The sequence below is a fragment of the Halichoerus grypus genome, chromosome 10, assembly GCF_964656455.1.
Source record: "Halichoerus grypus chromosome 10, mHalGry1.hap1.1, whole genome shotgun sequence".
NCBI lineage: Eukaryota > Metazoa > Chordata > Mammalia > Carnivora > Phocidae > Halichoerus > Halichoerus grypus.
The window spans coordinates 13,587,634-13,603,999 of NC_135721.1; the positions used below are offsets into that span (position 1 = coordinate 13,587,634).

At 44.6% G+C, this 16,366-nt stretch overlaps 1 protein-coding gene across 4 annotated transcripts in view; it reads left to right on the forward strand.

Moving 5' to 3' along the window:
- KCNS3 (potassium voltage-gated channel modifier subfamily S member 3) overlaps positions 1 to 16,366 on the forward strand; it is a 212,774-nt gene that overhangs the window by 167,597 nt on the left and 28,811 nt on the right. For 2 of the 4 annotated variants that reach the window (XR_013441603.1, XR_013441604.1), the window contains exon 7: positions 5,801 to 5,993. The exons of the other annotated variants lie outside the window; for them this stretch is intronic. The gene's annotated coding sequence lies outside the window, so the exon portion shown is untranslated. Of the gene's footprint in view, positions 1 to 5,800; positions 5,994 to 16,366 lie in introns of those variants that run through there. 4 annotated transcript variants of the gene reach the window in all.

Genomic DNA, 16,366 nt, shown 5'->3' on the forward strand with positions numbered 1-16,366 from the left:
TGTTGGGGTGTGCAAAATTTCCTGTCTGCCCAGGGCAGGGTACCTTCCCTCAACATGTGTGCTTCCTAGGGGTACCAGATGCAGGGAGCGGGTCTTCTCTGATCTGACACTTGGGACAGTATCTAAGGGAATGTCTGGGCTATATGTAGAAATTAAATTATGCTTTTAAAAAATGAAGACTATACCAGGATTCAGCCTACTCACCAGACTTAGAGATTTAGCTGTTGTAGAAGCCTGCTGCCTAAATCAAATACCACTCAGAACTCCTAAGTTAAGGTCCTTTCTTCCTGAGCCTTCTCCTTTTCTGTAGGCTTCTCTGACTCTTGTGGCCCCTTCAGGTGGCTTCTAGAATACTGAGGTTCCTGTGTAGACATGAGAGTTCCTCCTGGCTCCTGCCAGCATATCTGAGGTGAGCTAGAACTCTCAAAAGATTGCACTGAACCCAAGGGAAGTCTTTAGGGAGGCACACACAAATGGCAAGGTGAATAAAGCAATAGGAATCCCTTAATATGGGGTTTTTAACCCGACCATGGCTGCCTGGCAGATGCAGCCCCTGCACTTGCTTATCCTCTCTCATCCCCCCAACTGCTCGGGCCAGTTTCTAGCTCTTGCTCAGAATGGCTGGCCTTACTCTTAGACCCCAGGAAGCCAGCAGACACAGACCTCCCTGATGCCTCCGTGTCTTTACAGTTAGGGCTGGAGAATGTTCTAGCCTTTCTGGCCTTTCCCTCAGCTCTTGTCAGACGTGGCGACTGTCTCAGTGAGCAACTCCACCTTTCCTGTGAGACCCCAACCCCATCCATCTAGCATGTTGCCTGGTCCCTGATACGGAGGAAAAATATCTCAACCCTGCATTGACTATGGACTCTCGACTTCCAGCATCACTGTCCAGAAACTGTGGCCACAGGGTCCTTCCCACACAGTGACACCACACCAGCACACTTCGTCAGCTCAGACTAAAAATGGATCAGGCTTCCTTTACCTGCAAGTATGTTTTGTCACCTTTTGAACAGTAGCTGGCTAGTATGGTAAAAGAATTATAGTGCGTGACCTATTTAGATCTGTTTAAATCAGCCTTTGCATGAATTTTGGTTACAATGATTCTTTTATTTTTAGCAGGAATGAGAGATGAATGCCTTCTCGCAGATGAAGGTCACACTTTCTTCCCTTCATCAGCAAGTAGGGCAGATGCAAGAACAGTTAGTCAGTTCCTCAGGCAGGAGACTTTCGGCCTCCAAGAATCAGATTTTCAGCCCACAGCCAGCCAGCTCCTCAGTCCCTGTGCCTGACCTGAGCTGGTGCGGGGGCCTTGATGAGCTCTTGAGTAATTCCCTTCCCATTAGGATGCTGGTAGTTAATGCTAAACAGGAGTGTGGGGGATGGAAAATGAACCAAGTGCAGAGTCAGTCTGGATTTTATTTCTGGATTTCTCTCCAGGTGACCTTGGGAAAAATGTTCACCTCTTTGAGCCCCAGTTCTGCCATCTGTTTTTGTTTTTAATGAGAAAAAAAAAAAAAAACAGTTTACTAAATCTCAGTGCGTTGTACAAATGCCTCCTACAAAATATTTTAAACTAGTTCACACTAAAGTGTTGATGACTCATCAATGCATAGTTCCTCCTGTTTTTAAAGGAATCTGAAGTATCCTGATCTTCCAGTTTCTGGAACTGTGTGCCAGGTTTAGCTCTTTATAGACTTAATCTCATTGAAAGCTCAAAATAACCCTCTAATGCAGTGGTTGTCAATCTTTGTGTGCATCAGAATCATCTGGAGGACTTGTAAATACAGAGAGTTGAGCTCCACCTCCAAAGGTCCTGATTCAGTAGGTGTGGGACGCGCTCGAGAATCTGCATCTAGAACAAGGTCCCAGATGATGCTGATGCTGTGGTTGAGGACCACACTTTGAGAACATTGCTGCGAAGTATGTGTGCTATCTCCATCTTGCAGATGAAGTAACTAGACTAGAGAAGAATTAAGAGATTTGCTGGAAGTTCCCAACTGGCAGAATAGGGATTTGTAGCCAGGTTTGACAGGACCCCAGTGACCTTGACCAGAGAGCTCCATGGTCACCAAAGAGGGGACTTAAAAGGAAAAGCAGGGCCAAGAGATGAAACAAATCTTGTCCTTTCCTGATTTCACTGGATTCTACCGAATCCCTAATCTTCCAGGGTTCATCCCCCATGCCCCGTGATCACCAAGAAGACCCTTGGCTTCATTTGAGTCTTTCCGACAAAGAAAAGACATTGGGGTTTGCAGGATAAGCATTGCTTCAAAAGCAAATTTTCCAGTAGCCTGAACTGAGAACTTCTGACCTTGGGCAATAATTTAAATTCTGGCCCAGCCATTTATGTACTGTGTGACCCGGGACAAGTTACCCAGCTGCCTTGTTCTTCAGTTGCTCCATCTTTAACATGAGCACCCATGCCATAGGTTGTTATGGGATTAAATGAGACTAAAGACCATAATGAGAAAGAGTCAGCCCATAGTAAATGATGCCATGATTATGGCCGCAGTCACCGTCATGGGTCGATTCCCTGTGAAGAAATAGTCTGCAGGATTGAGCTGGAGAGCTGGCTGGCCCAGGACTCACCCCCTGGGGGGAGGCGGTGAGTAAGAATTGCTAGAGGGAGACAAGGGGTCTGGGTGGCTGGTGTAGGGATGGTGGGGCCACCAAAAATCTAGCCAGATGTGGTTTCTGAACTGAGAGGAGTTTGATGTTGGAGAACTAGACATTTGGACATAAATTGTAAACTGAGGCCAGAACATTTATTGGACTGAATTAGTCTTTTGTTGTCCTTGGAGAGTATAAGAACACAGAGACTGAAGTGCTACCACTGGCTTTGAAGAACCCCGTGTAGAAATACTTGAGAACATGGCAAGGGTGGGGGGTAAATACGGCAGCTCTGCTCCCCACTTACCACCTGGCGAGGGGGTGCAGGTCTAGGTTTTTTACCCTTGCAATCTCTTGCATGTGTGATGTATCACAGGGAATCGATCCTTCCAGGAGAGGGGTCTTGCTTTGAGTCAGATGAGAGGTTGGATCCCCGCTCTGCCATTTACGAGCTGTGTTACTTTGAATGAGTCACTTAGCCTCTTTGGGCTTCATCCTCTTCGCCTGTTATATAGGTAGGGTGGCGTCCACACTACGAGGTTGGGGTGAGGATGAAATGAAATCGTGCATGCCAAAAATCTGGTACAATCCTTGACATATGGTAGGCCTCTGTAAATGGTCTTTTTTGCTCCCCTCTTCACATGATTCTCACACAGCCCTGTGAAGAAGGTTGATGCAAATGGCATTATCTCCATTTTTGAGAGAAAGAAACGAAGGCCTAGAAATGTTAATGATTTGCATAAGGTCCCATAGCTAAAAGATGGTATTTCTCAAATTCTAGCTCTGTGGTGGGCCCTCTGCCAGGATAATAAAATGGGTTTCACTTCATAGGCCAAAGCCAACTAATTGGTCCTTTTGCCTAAATTGAAGGATGGCAAGGCTACTTGAGATTTGAAGAAAGAACCAGGATGGCTTAGCCATGTGTGTCAGAGGCCTGCAAACGGGGGTGGTGGCCCTTGGGCAGTGCGTTTGTCACGCTGGGTCCTGGGTGAAAACTTTCCCAGTAAATTTTGGGGTCAGCAGAATGACCCTCCAAAGATCTTTATAGTCAAATCACTGTTACCTTACGTAGCAAAAGGGATTTTGCAGATATAATTAAGGTTTCCATGCCTTAAAAGAGGGAGATTATTCTGGATTCCCCAGATAGGCCTGATCTAATCACATGAGCTCTTAAAAGCAGAAATTTTCCCTGGCTGGAGTCAGAGAGATGTAGCATAAGGAGGAGTTAGAGAAATTAGAAGCACAGGAGGGATCTGACCTGCCCTGGCTGGCTTTGAAGATGGAAGGTGCCAGCAAAATTTTTCTGTGAGAGCCAGAAAGCAAATATTTTTGGCTTTGCAAGACACAGAGTCTCTGTCACGACTACTTTGCCGTTGTAGAGGGAAGTAGCAGTAGACAATATGCAAAGAATGGGCGTGCCTGTGTTCCAATAAGACTTGATTTACCAAAACAGATGGTAGGCTGGATTTGGCCACAGGCAACAATTTGCTGTGCTTGGTAGTTGCCAACAGTGCTGGTCAGGGAATTTGTAGGATGCTCCTCAACTGGAATTTGTCTGATGTTTTTCTCACAACCATATTGGAGTTACAGGTTTGGGGGGAAGATCACAGAGGTCAAGTGCCACTTACCTCAGCTCATATCAAGGGTACCCACATACGGCCAACATGACTTGTTGACCTTGACCTGAAGTAGTGTGGCCAGATTTGTCTCCTATAAACTTACTCTTTTTGTTCCCTTTTCCATACTGTACACTTTGGAGGAAGTCATTATGTGCAGCCCACACATAAGAAACGGGGAGTTATGCAATATCTCTTGAGTGGAATATCTACATAATGTTCTTCTCTTCTTCTCTGTAGGAGATTTGTCTCTTCTTCTCATTTATTAACTCATTTAGTCATTTATTTATATCAGTATGGACTCATGGATATTTACTTTATACTCGGGGTTAGAATCCAATGCTATGTAATTGATTTTGTTGTTCAAATTGTTCCAGCTTTTTGACCAACTTTTAAATTTTGTCAGTCTGCTGAATTTGGAATGGTGTCTCATTGTGGTTTTAATTGACTTTTACCTGATTAATAAAGAGCTTGAGGGTCTTTTCATAATTTTATGGGTTTTGTGTGTGTGTTTCTTCTATCATGAAATTTGTATTCATGTCCTTTGTTCAACTTTTTTTTTTCATTTAAAAAATTAATTTGTGGGAGTTCTATAACCTGAATATTAACCCTTGCAAGTTATATCTTCTATTCGAGGCTTGTCTTTTCACTCCCATTACAGTATCTTTTCTGAATAAAAGTTTATATTTTTAAGCTTAAAATTAATCAGTATTTTCCTTTGTATTTTGTGCATTCTTGTTTTAAAAATCCCTTCCTACCACCAGATCATAATGGGATTCTCAGACACTGTCTTCTGAATCTTTTATAGCTTTACCTTTACAATTAAGAGTTTAGTTAACTTGGAATAGATTCTGGGTGTAGTGTGAAGTAGGGATCCTGCTTCAATTATTGTCCCATATAGAATACTCTATCATCTGTTAAGGAACAGTGTCATTTGTCCACTCTTCTGCAGTTTTAACTTTGTCATAAATTTGCAACCCTTTTTTTCTATGCGTGAACCAGTACCAGTTTTCCCATAACTTCTATAGCTTTTTCCTTCTCCACCTCTTCCTCCTCCCTTTCTTCCTCCCCTTTTTCTTCCTACCAAATCTTGATATCCGGTAGGGCAAGTCCTTCACTTGACCCCTTTTCAGGACTGTCAGGATATTGCCCTTTGCTTTTCCATATTCATTATAGAACTGCTTTTTCACTTCTCACACATAACTATGTATAGATTTTAATTGCAATTGCATTGAATCTTTGCCTATATATGGGGAGAATTGTCGAGTTTACAATATTGGGTTTTTTTTTCCCCAAGGAGATTGTGTATCTCTTAATTTTCTTTCATTGTTCTTTGTCTTTCAATAAAATTTTATAATATTATCCTTAAGGATCCCGCATATCTTTGTGAGATTTATTTCTAAATATTCTCAGGGTTTTCATTGTTATTGTTGCTATTATAAATATATGCTTAAAAAATTAAAATTTTCCAATTTTTATTGTTGATATGTAGATATAGAATTAATTTTTATACGAATTTTGTATCTAGCAAATTTGCTAACATCTCCAAATAATTCTTTTTTTTTTTTTTTTAGAGAGAGGGAGAGAGGACAGGGGAGGGGCAGAGGGAGAGAGAAAATCTTAAGCAGGTTCCATGCCCAGTGTGGAGATCATGACCTGAGCTGAAATCAAGAGTCGGTCACTTAACCTACTGAGCCACCCAGCTGCCCCTGCATCTCCAAATAATTCTAATAATAAATCTTTGGATCATCTTGCATTTTCAAATAAAAAAATCATGTTACCTACAAATAATATATTTTGTCTTCTTTCTCCCAGTTTTTATACCTCTTATTTTTGTTTCTTATTTGTTTTTAAGGCACCAGCTACGACCTCTAGTTCGATGTTGAATAGAAGGGTTCACAGGGTTTTTTTCCTTGTTTCACTGTTTCTACCTCTAGAGAGGTTACTTCTATCAGAGGTCTGAGGGGAAAGAGTTCTTTCCCTTGAAACTCTTTCTAATAAAATCTCTCCCTCTTACAATCTTAGGAAATGTGCTAACGGGGGGTTTGTAAGGTAACTAGCAGACCACACCAGTCAGTGTATGCTGTTACTCCTGAAGTCACCTCAGGCCTACTTCATTTAACTTAAATATAGGTTTAAATTAAAGATTTTATTTATTTATTTTAGAGAGAGAGCAAGTGAGCGCAAGTGCAAGTGGAGGGAGGGGCAGAGGGGGAGGGAGAGAGAATCTCAAGCAGCCTCCATGCTGAGGGTAGAGCCAATTGCAGGGCTTGATCTCATGACCCTGAGATCATGACCCGAGCTGAAACCAAGACTCAAACGCTTCACCAATTGAGCCACCCTGGAAAATGACTTTCTTTAAAGGCTATAAAAATATAGAAAATAGTCATTCTACCATGTATGTGCAGATAGTAAAAACCCCATTTGTGAGAGCCTGAGGTGCCTAATCTAACCTAGAAATATTGCCTCTCCCTTCCTTGCAGGACATAATTCAGACAGGGATCGAGCTCAACACTTCTGCTCGTTTATAAAAAATATTTATCAGGAAGACTGAACTAATAGAATGTCAGTGTTAAAAATCTCACATGGTCCCTAACTCTATGGCAGCCCTATGTTCTCCATAGAACTCACAGGTACTAGAGGTAACACTAACGAAGAATGGGTGCATGGTTGTTCTTCGTGGAGCCTGGCCCGTCCGCGTACCCCCTCTGCAATCTGACAGTTGTTAACTCGCTCCCAAATCACACAGTAGTGCTGCTCAACTTCTCTTTGGAAGCCATCAACTTAACTTCTAGGTCAGTTATAGTAAGTTCTCCTTGTTTTGGCATTTTTACTGTATTTACTAAAAATATGAGTCCATAATGGATTAGACATTTTTTTTAAAGTGGTCTTTTATTGCAGAGTTCAGCAATTTTTTTGGAGGAAGATGCAAGGAGAAAGGATTGTTCCCCCACTTTTTTACTATTCTTGCTGACTGTAGCACTGACCGAACAATTTCCTCTTGAACTTGAAGGCTCAGCAGCAACGGCACGTTCAGACATGTCCTCTGACTACCCCTTCCAGGTCAGACTCAATTGTTCCTTTCCTTATGCTCCTCTACACCTCATAACTGTATTTGCTATTATTTCATTCTGCTTTGCTTTATGGGTAGTTGTCTGCATGTCTGTCTTCACTCCACATTAGACTGAGAGCACCCAAGGGTCATGCCCTTGTTTTGTTTCTGCCTGTCAGAGAGCCCGCATGATTGGCCACCCCAGTTGGCACACTGTGATTCTGTCTCTTTTGTATCTGTCCGCGCAGGACACATAGAAGGCTCTGAGAACATCTTTGCAGAATAAATGTGAGGTTCTCTCAATGCAGAATGAATGTGCAGGTTCTCCCAAAGAATAAATGCACAGGTTCTCTCAACAACACATAGAAGGCTCTGAGAACATCTTTGCAGAATAAATGTGCAGGTTCTCTCAATTGCACCGCAATCCATTTTGGGTGCTGACTCTGTGTGAGGACTGCGGTAGGAACTGGGGAGCAAGTGACCAAAGCCCACTACGCTTCTGTCTTCATGTAGATTACACTCTCGGAGATAGGAGTGAATAAATTATAAAGTCTGTTTGAGGAATATTTGAAGAAATACAACAAGGCTCCACAAGTCACTAAGGTACCTTTCCAGCTTTGTCATCTCCAGATAGCTTCTCCTTGGCTTGGCGAGATAAGTCATCCAAGAACAGTCAGTGTGGCTTCAAAAGCATCCGATGGAGAGACTGCATAGGAAGTGCGTCAGGAATAGGCAACCGGCCACAGGACCATTCATTTCGGGGCACTGATTTTGTAGGCCCAGGCATGAGATCAGACATCCTTCCTAGCAGTCATGTCATGCTGACAATGCTGCTTGGAGAGGGCCTTATCGTGTGTCTCAGCCTCGCCGTGGGAACTTAGAGATTGTGCTGCAGAAAAGGATCATTTAGAAAACAAGATGGGGGAAGGGACAGTAACAATTGCTTCCTAATGAAAACCAGGGTCTCTATTTTGGATTCAATCCTGTCACTGCCAAGTTTAGAGTCCGAGATGCCTAAAATGGGGCTCTTATTTCACAATGTTTCAAACTGATGGCCTAAATTTGTCCAGGCAATAGCTTCTGTAATTTAGAGCAGTGGATTTCAGCTTCACTTTTTCTTAAGGAGCAGCACCCTTTATTGGATAAAAATCTTTTTTAAAAAAGGAGAAGCTAAAGTGATAAAGTTCTCTGTTGCTCTTGTGTATGCCCCTAACATCAATTCAAGCTGCTCATGGCTCAGTCATGCCCCTGGCTTCACTGTTGGGATTTGTGTGTTCCCTTGGATGTCCTAGGCAATAGCTATGATGATTATCACAGCCCTTTACAGTTTATAAAGTGCTTTCATAGCTTTATTCCCTTGATCCTCTCAGCACCAGGGCTGCCACATACCGTTGTGGAGGTTGTGTATTGCTCCCCTCCAGTGGTCACTGTTCACATCCTAGTCTGTGTGAATGGCGCCCCCTAGAGTTCTGTCCTGCACCACTTTCCACTTCCACGTAGTAGTGAACCTGTTCACAGCTACCCTGTGAGATCAGTGTTACTATCTCATTTTACAAATAAGGAAATTGGGGGCTTAGAGAGATTATTTTTTATAATCTAAACTACAAAGAAAGAGGTTTCCCAACAAGTCTGTGACTGCTTCTCATAGCCTGCCAGTTTTGTCAGTTGCCAGGAAATTACCCTGGAGAGAAGTAAACGATCAATGTCAAACTGTTTGCCTTTATTGCATCTTCTCCACCCCCACACCAAGAAATGGAAAATCCAATAACTAATAAAGAGCACGGTAAAGTCCTTTCCCTTTGTTGAAGGGGTTTAATCATTGGAGTGAACTCCACAAATATTTGTGCAGTGAATGAGGGTGTGAGCCAGCGAATGTGCCAATGCTCCGTGGAGCTTCGGGCAGGGCCTCTGGGGGGCAGGACAGCTCTGACTTGGGTGGCTCTGTCTGTTGGGAGGAATGCCCCTGAGTGAGTGCTCGGCGATCCCAGCACAAGGGCTAAGTTTGGCTCCTAGGAAATGAATGCATCCACTGATGGTAACCATGGTGCACACAGCTGCCTGTGGGCCCAGGTTCTATTTCTTTTTGCCAAGACTCATTGGGATGTCAACTGAGACTTGAACAATCCACCAGTTATCCATTCTCCAAAGGCTGTCAATGTGCACGGAAGCTATTTTCAGTACCCACAGCTTTAAATGATCCTCCTCTCCCCTTGCAGTTTGCCTTTGAGTGGGATCCACCAGGGTCTTGGCAGTAGGAACTGTCTCTCATCTTTTTCTGGCATCTGGCCTGCAGCACAGTATGCCCCCCCTCCCCCGCCCCCCCATCCAGCCACCATAGTGTCTGCCCTAAAACATAGCTGAGAGCATTCTGCATTCTGTGACCTTTGGCAATGTTAATTGCTGGGGGGGGGGGGTGTTTGGGGAATGCAAGTTTCTTAACAGAGCCTCAAAGCTCTCCATCATTCATAATCTGACCTCACTCATAATCTGACCCCTCCCTCCCTGCCTGACCTCTCCCCACTGTCCCACAGACCCCCGTAGCACCACCAGACCCTGGTGGCTCTCAGCCTGCCCGCCTCCACCCTGCTCCACCTGTTTGCTCCACGCACGGGGCACCCAGCCTTCTCTGCCTCTTCTCTGCTCCTGCAATGGCCCTTCCACTCCAACTTGGTTTGGTCAGCACCTTTTTGTGCAGATTCCATTCCAGTTTAGAAAACATCTTCTTACATATTTCATTCTGCTGTGTATTCCAGACAGTCAACTTCAATGCCTTTTATTTATTTATTTATTTTTAAAGATTTTATTTATTTATTTGACAGAGAGACACAGCGAGAGAGGGAACACAAGCAGCGGGAGTGGGAGAGGGAGAAGCAGGCTTCCCGCTGAGCAGGGAGCCTGATGCGGGGCTCGATCCCAGTCCTGAGCCGAAGGCAGACGCTTAACGACTGAGCCACCCAGGCGCCCCTTCGATGCCTTTTATAATCAGACTTCTATTAGATAACTACTGAGGGTCAGGTTCTGCGTTTAGATCTTTCTTCTCCACTAGACTGCACGCTTCCAGAGGGCAAGAGCTTTTACTGATCCATCTCCGATTCCCCCACGGGGCTCAGGCCAGGCCTGTTGCAGGACTTGCCAAATTCAACTGAATTTCTAAACCATCTCAATGTAGTACTTCCCCTGATGACAAGTGAGATCGACCTGGTGCTTTACAAGCTGGCTGTTGCCAGGAGACACTGAGGCAGTCACTCTCACGTTGCTCTTTGGAAATGAAGCTGAAGGCAGGTGGATGCTGGAGGAGGGCTTTGGCAATCAGACTGGCAGGTGACCAAAATCCAGCAAAGGCAGACAGTAGGTCTCATCAGATGTTGCCGATGTGTCTGTCTGGCTTTGTTCCCAGGACAGCGCCTGAGCAGAGGTGATACTGGGAAGCCCATAAATTCAGAATGTGATCACCGATTCAGGACAAAGCGGGAGGGAAGCCATATATCCTCCTAGCTCCTGGGATGGGGTAGGGCTGCAGGTTGAGTAGGATTCCTGTGACCTGGAGGGTGCTGACAGGACAAGGGATTCTGCCTGTTCAGGCAGGTTCCAGATGGGCCACACACTCACCCTTCACTTCAGTGATCATTTTATCTTCAGAGGTTTTCCATTCAAAAAGGCTGGATAAGGACTGATTCTGACTGCCTCCGGCCCTCGAGCTTTCCTGCTCCTGGCTGTCCCTCCTCCCTTCAGTGCTCAGGGTCCTCATTCTCCCTCTATTCCAGGCAAATGCTCTCAGGCCCCTCCATTACAAACAGGGATTATATGGGGCGCCTGGGTGGCTCAGTCGGTTAAGTGTCTGCCTTCGTCTCAGGTCATGATCCCAGGGTCCTGGGATCGAGCCCCGCGTCAGATTATGGTTAGGGTTAGGGTTATGGTTAGGGTTACCTTGCCCTTCCTACCCCTTTATGTGCCCCCTGTCTCTCTCAAATAAATAAAATCTTAAAAACAAACAAATAAACAAACAGGGATTAAACAAAAGAGCTCTCCCACAGGAGTCTGCATTCTGACTAAAGTCTTAAGCTACACAGATAGCATGTAAATGGTTGAATTCCAGGCATTAGGCATCAGAAAAAGGAAAACGGGGAGAGGGCAGCCTGGCTTCTCTGGTGTCCTTGAAATTACACCAGGGAATGTCCTCTTCTTTTATCCCCATGTGTGCAGATGTGTATCACATTTTACACCACATTGGAAATGTTCAATAAATGTTTGTTGAACTTGACTCTGTAGTTGTATGAAAATAAACCTGATCAGTAAGCTTTTATGAAGCATCGACTCTTATTGTAGTATTATCAAGGACAAAGAAGCCACAGGAAAGCATGCTCTCTGGCCCACCAACTGGACCAACTGACAAGTCAAGACAGGCAGAGAGGAAGCAATAATGGCATAATGGTAATAAGAATAATAGTAACGAGAATAATGGTATGGTTGTAGTAGTCATGGTCAGAGTGACTTCCATGTTTTGAACAGCTACCATGTGCCAGGAATTTGACATACTTCTCACATTTATTTCTCACAATGCTGTGAGGTTATTATCATGTCCATTTTACAAAAGAAGGAAATGAAACTCAGGGAATTTCAATATCTTGTCCAAAGACACACGGATGGTAAATGATGGAGACAATATTGTATTTGATGAAGCTAGTATTCTTTCTATGACACCACGATCCTGCATGAAGCATGCCAAGGCTAAGATGGAGAGAGACAGATTCTATACACATGTGTTTAAGGGATTTGGGGGAAAAGAGCTGGATACAGAGTAGGGTCGGCCCAAGTGGTCATTGTGGAAGGGTTGGCTATATACAAGGGCTCTTTCTTCTGAATATATTTTTTTGCAGTTCTGTTTATCTTCAGACTTATCCTTTTAATGATGAATAGTCAGGGAACTGTGTTCAGAAGTCACTTGAAATAATACATGAGGAGTTCTTTTGGAAGAACTTTGAGACCGAAACAAACACAGAAGTTAGCACATTGTTTGGTCTCAGCTAATGTTGACTAGATGAAAGGACAGAGAAATACGTCAAAATCAGATGAGCTATCTAGACCACCTACATTATGTCTATGGGTTGAACTTGCTTTTGGCATCAGTTTTAAACATTTGTAAAGCTTTTAAATTCAAACCTCTCAAGATCTTGCTCATAGTGATTAGTTATTCCAATTACACTGTTCCTGTTTAGGTCACAGCCCAGCATGTGGTCTCCTGAAGTGAGAAGTGCCTTCCGGCTGCAATCAGTCCCACATGTTGCTTCACTCCCGAGATTCTGGGCAGCCAGCAGATCCCCAGAGTTGGAGAGAATGTGGTTGGCTCTGGAAGTTCACTAGTTCATTCATTTAACAGATGGTTAAGGAGTCCCTACTTGGTTCCAGGCCCTGTTCTAAGCTCTGTAGATCAAGGGAAGATGAAGGCTCTGAGGGAGCTCCTGTTCCAATGGGCTGAGATGGGTAATAAACAAAGAGCCATGTCAATATGCATGTTGATTTAAGATAAAGGTGAGCACTGTGAAAACAGTCAAAATATGAGGCAATGTCAGGGAATAGTTTAAATTGGAGCATCACTGAAGGCCTCTTTAGGGAGCTGACATCTGTACAATAAGAAGACACAGAAAGAAATCAAAGGGGGCAGTGAAGTCCTGGCAGAAAATACGGCAAGTGCAAAGGCTCTGGGGTGGGAAAGAGCCTGGTGGATTGGAGAAAGTGAAAAGCTGGAGCATAAGTCTTAGGAGTAGGCAGGGGTAGATCAGGTTGAGCCTTGCCAGATAGGGGAAGGAATGTTTGTGTGTTATTCTTTTTTATTTTTAAGATTTTATTTACTTACTTGTCAGAGAGAGGGCGAGCATGCCCATACAAGTTGGGGGGGAGGGGCAGAGAAAGGGAGAAGCAGATTTCCCACTGAGCAGGGAGCCTGACGTGGGGCTCGATCCCAGGACTCTGGGATCATGACCTGAGATGAAGGCAGACACTTAACCGACTGAGCCACCCAGGTGCCCAATGGATTGTGTTGTTCTGATTGCAGTGGGAAATCACTAGAAGTTCTGAGCAGAGGAATGGCGTGATTATGTTTAAAGATCACTTTTATGGTTTGTCTCCCTCTCTGTTTTTATCTTATTTTATTTTTCCTTCCCTTCCCCTATGCTCTTAACCCTAGGAAACAGAGGGTTGCTGGAGGGGAGGTGGGTGGGGGGATGGGGTCACTGGGTGATGGGCATGAAGGAGGGCACTTGATGGAATGAGCACTGGGTGTTATATGCAACTGATGAATCACTAAATTCTACCCCTCAAACTAATAATACACTATATGTTAATTAAATTGAATTTAAATAAAAAATAAAAAAGGGGCGCCTGGGTGGCTCAGTTGGTTAAGCGACTGCCTTCGGCTCAGGTCATGATCCTGGAGTCCCTGGATCGAGTCCCGCATCGGGCTCCCTGCTCGGCAGGGAGCCTGCTTCACCCTCTGACCCTCCCCCCTCTCATGTGCTCTCTCTCTCTCATTCTCTCTGTCTTAAATAAATAAATAAATAAATCTAAAAAAAAAAAATACATAAAAAAATAAAAATAAAAAAAATAAAAAAAAGATCACTCTTGCCTGCTAAATGTCAACTCCCATCTGATTCTGATTTCAGTATCACTTACTGAGCATGCATGTTGTGCCAATCACCGTACTAGACATATATGTGCATCTGTATACATATGCATACATACATGTGTATAATTTCTATCTCTGTGTGTTTATGTATATGATATCTATATATGTATGTGTGTGTGCATATGTGTGTGTGTCTGTGTGTGTGTGTAATTACCTATCTAATCTCTAGTCTCCAGCCCACTCCTGGAGGTACATATCATCACTCTCATTTTGAAATGGAGAAGCTGGGGTCCAGACTGTGACTCACTCCAAGTCACAGGGCTATACAGTGTAGTTCAGAGCTGGGGTTTGAACCAGAACGGGATCTAAGTTCTCTACTCTTTCCACTCTGCCATGTATCTCACCCATAAAATTATGGAATTTTAGAAGTTTTGATTAATAAAATTATCTCAAGAGTAAAAAACTCAAGACACTTTTGCACCAGCTCTCATTTATGCACCTGGCTTTCTGGCCAGAGAGGCCTTGGCTTTGGCTTCACTGCTCCCACAGTCCCTGGGGCCGGTCCTGCCACCTCTGTGGATGCTGTGGATGGATGCACTCACTGGGGAAGCTGCTCCCGGCCCCTCTGGTCACTTGCGGGCATACCTGGTCACCTATACCGTGGGCCTCCCTCCCACGTCTTCCCTGTTGCACGAGATGCTGCAGGATCCACTTGGCACCTAAGCTTGAGTGCCTAAGCCTGAAGGCCTCTTTAGGGAGCTGACATCTGTACAATGAGAAGACACAGAAAGAAATCAAAGGGGGCAGTGAAGTCCTGGCAGAAAGTATGGCAAGTGCAAAGGCTCTGGGGTGGAAAAGAGCCTAGTAGATTGGAGAAAGTGAAAAGCTGGAGCATAGGCAGAGGCTAGATCAGGTTGAGCCTTGCCAGATAGGGGAAGTTGAAAAGTCAACATTCCATGGGTGAACTTCCGTGGAGCCAGGAATACATTTTTCTCACTTCTTCCTCCTGGAGACACTACTCAGAGTGCAGCAGTTTCTGGAAGTTAAGCAATCAGCTCTCAGGGGCTATGGCCTGCTTCGTAAGGCAGCTTTACATTTGCTTCCCCTCCTTCTTGGCCCCATGCTTTTTCTGTCTCTTTGGCCCCCCAGGCTTGAGCTCCCCAGGACCTGCGGGTACAGGAGCTCTAGCCTCCCAAAACCCTGCTCTACAGCTGGCCTCTTCCTTTCACTGTTTTCCTCCTGCTCTCTTCTCATGGGAAGGCCAGTTGTTGTTCTAGGTGCACTAAGACATTGTGTATGGCTCGCCAGGTCCAATAAAAGCCTTTGCCCTAATGTTTCTCTGAAACCTGAACTCCGGTCTCAGAATGGCACTTGGGGTTTTATAGAACTATTCACCGGGGAAATTGGAAAGCCCCGGAGGAAGAAGGACATGATGTACTAACATCTGTGAACCAAACAGCAGAACTTTTAAAACACTCAATGCAAGGCGCCATTTTTAGCCATATGGAGACAAAGGAGGAAACTGATATTAATTGAGCATCTGTTATGTCAAGAATTCCTTCATACCTTTATTCCCCAAGGGTTCATCTACTGCCTTGCATATGCTGGTTGCCGCCTTTGGTGAGTCCAGGGACTCCTGGCTGAGTGAGAAAGCTCTTGCCTTCATAGAACTTTCTGTCTCAGAAGCGTCAGGTTCTGTGCTGGGCAGTCGTCCTGAAGCTTCACAACTGTGCTCTGTAATTTGCTAAGTGTGTGCATATCCACCACTTCCCTGGATCCTGGCGTGGAGGGAGTGTGTCCATTCCATGGGTAAGAAAACTGAGGTGTAGTGAGTTTAAATGGCTTTCCAGAGACAGTGCACTGGGTTAGGTATTGACTTGGGTCTCTTGGCCTTGATCCCACAGCTCTTCCTAACCTGCACAGCTGACCCTGACTATACACAATTGCTAGAATGTCCTCCCAGCCCCCACCTCAGACTTTGTCCTCTGGTCACTCACGGGTCACTGTGCAGCCCTGACGCTGCTTGGGGGCACATGGGGAGTTTAGAAGGGGGTGCAGCTTCTGTAAGAATTGGACGGCTTGTAGCAGAACGTGTTTCATGGGGTCCCCCTTATCCTGGTCACATGATCCAGGTAGAAAGAAAATAGACCTTGTGCTACAATGTCCGAAATGTACACCCAAACATTCCAACAACTCTACACCTGAAAAAATGCCTTTGCAAAATTGAAATTGGGTATTAGGTATCCAGTTCCCAAACTAAAGGAAATATTAACACGTGGTTTCCTCTGGCGAAGGGTGTGGGAATTAGAGACCTTTAGTGAATGTTCCAGAAGGCTGTGCAGGGTCATCTCATTCTAGACGAGAGCAGAAGCTTCTGCGATGGCCCCAAAGCCATGAGAACAACTTCCCCCTTCACTCAATGACTTTGCCTCATCTCAAAAAATTATTCCCAGGATAAAAAAAGAA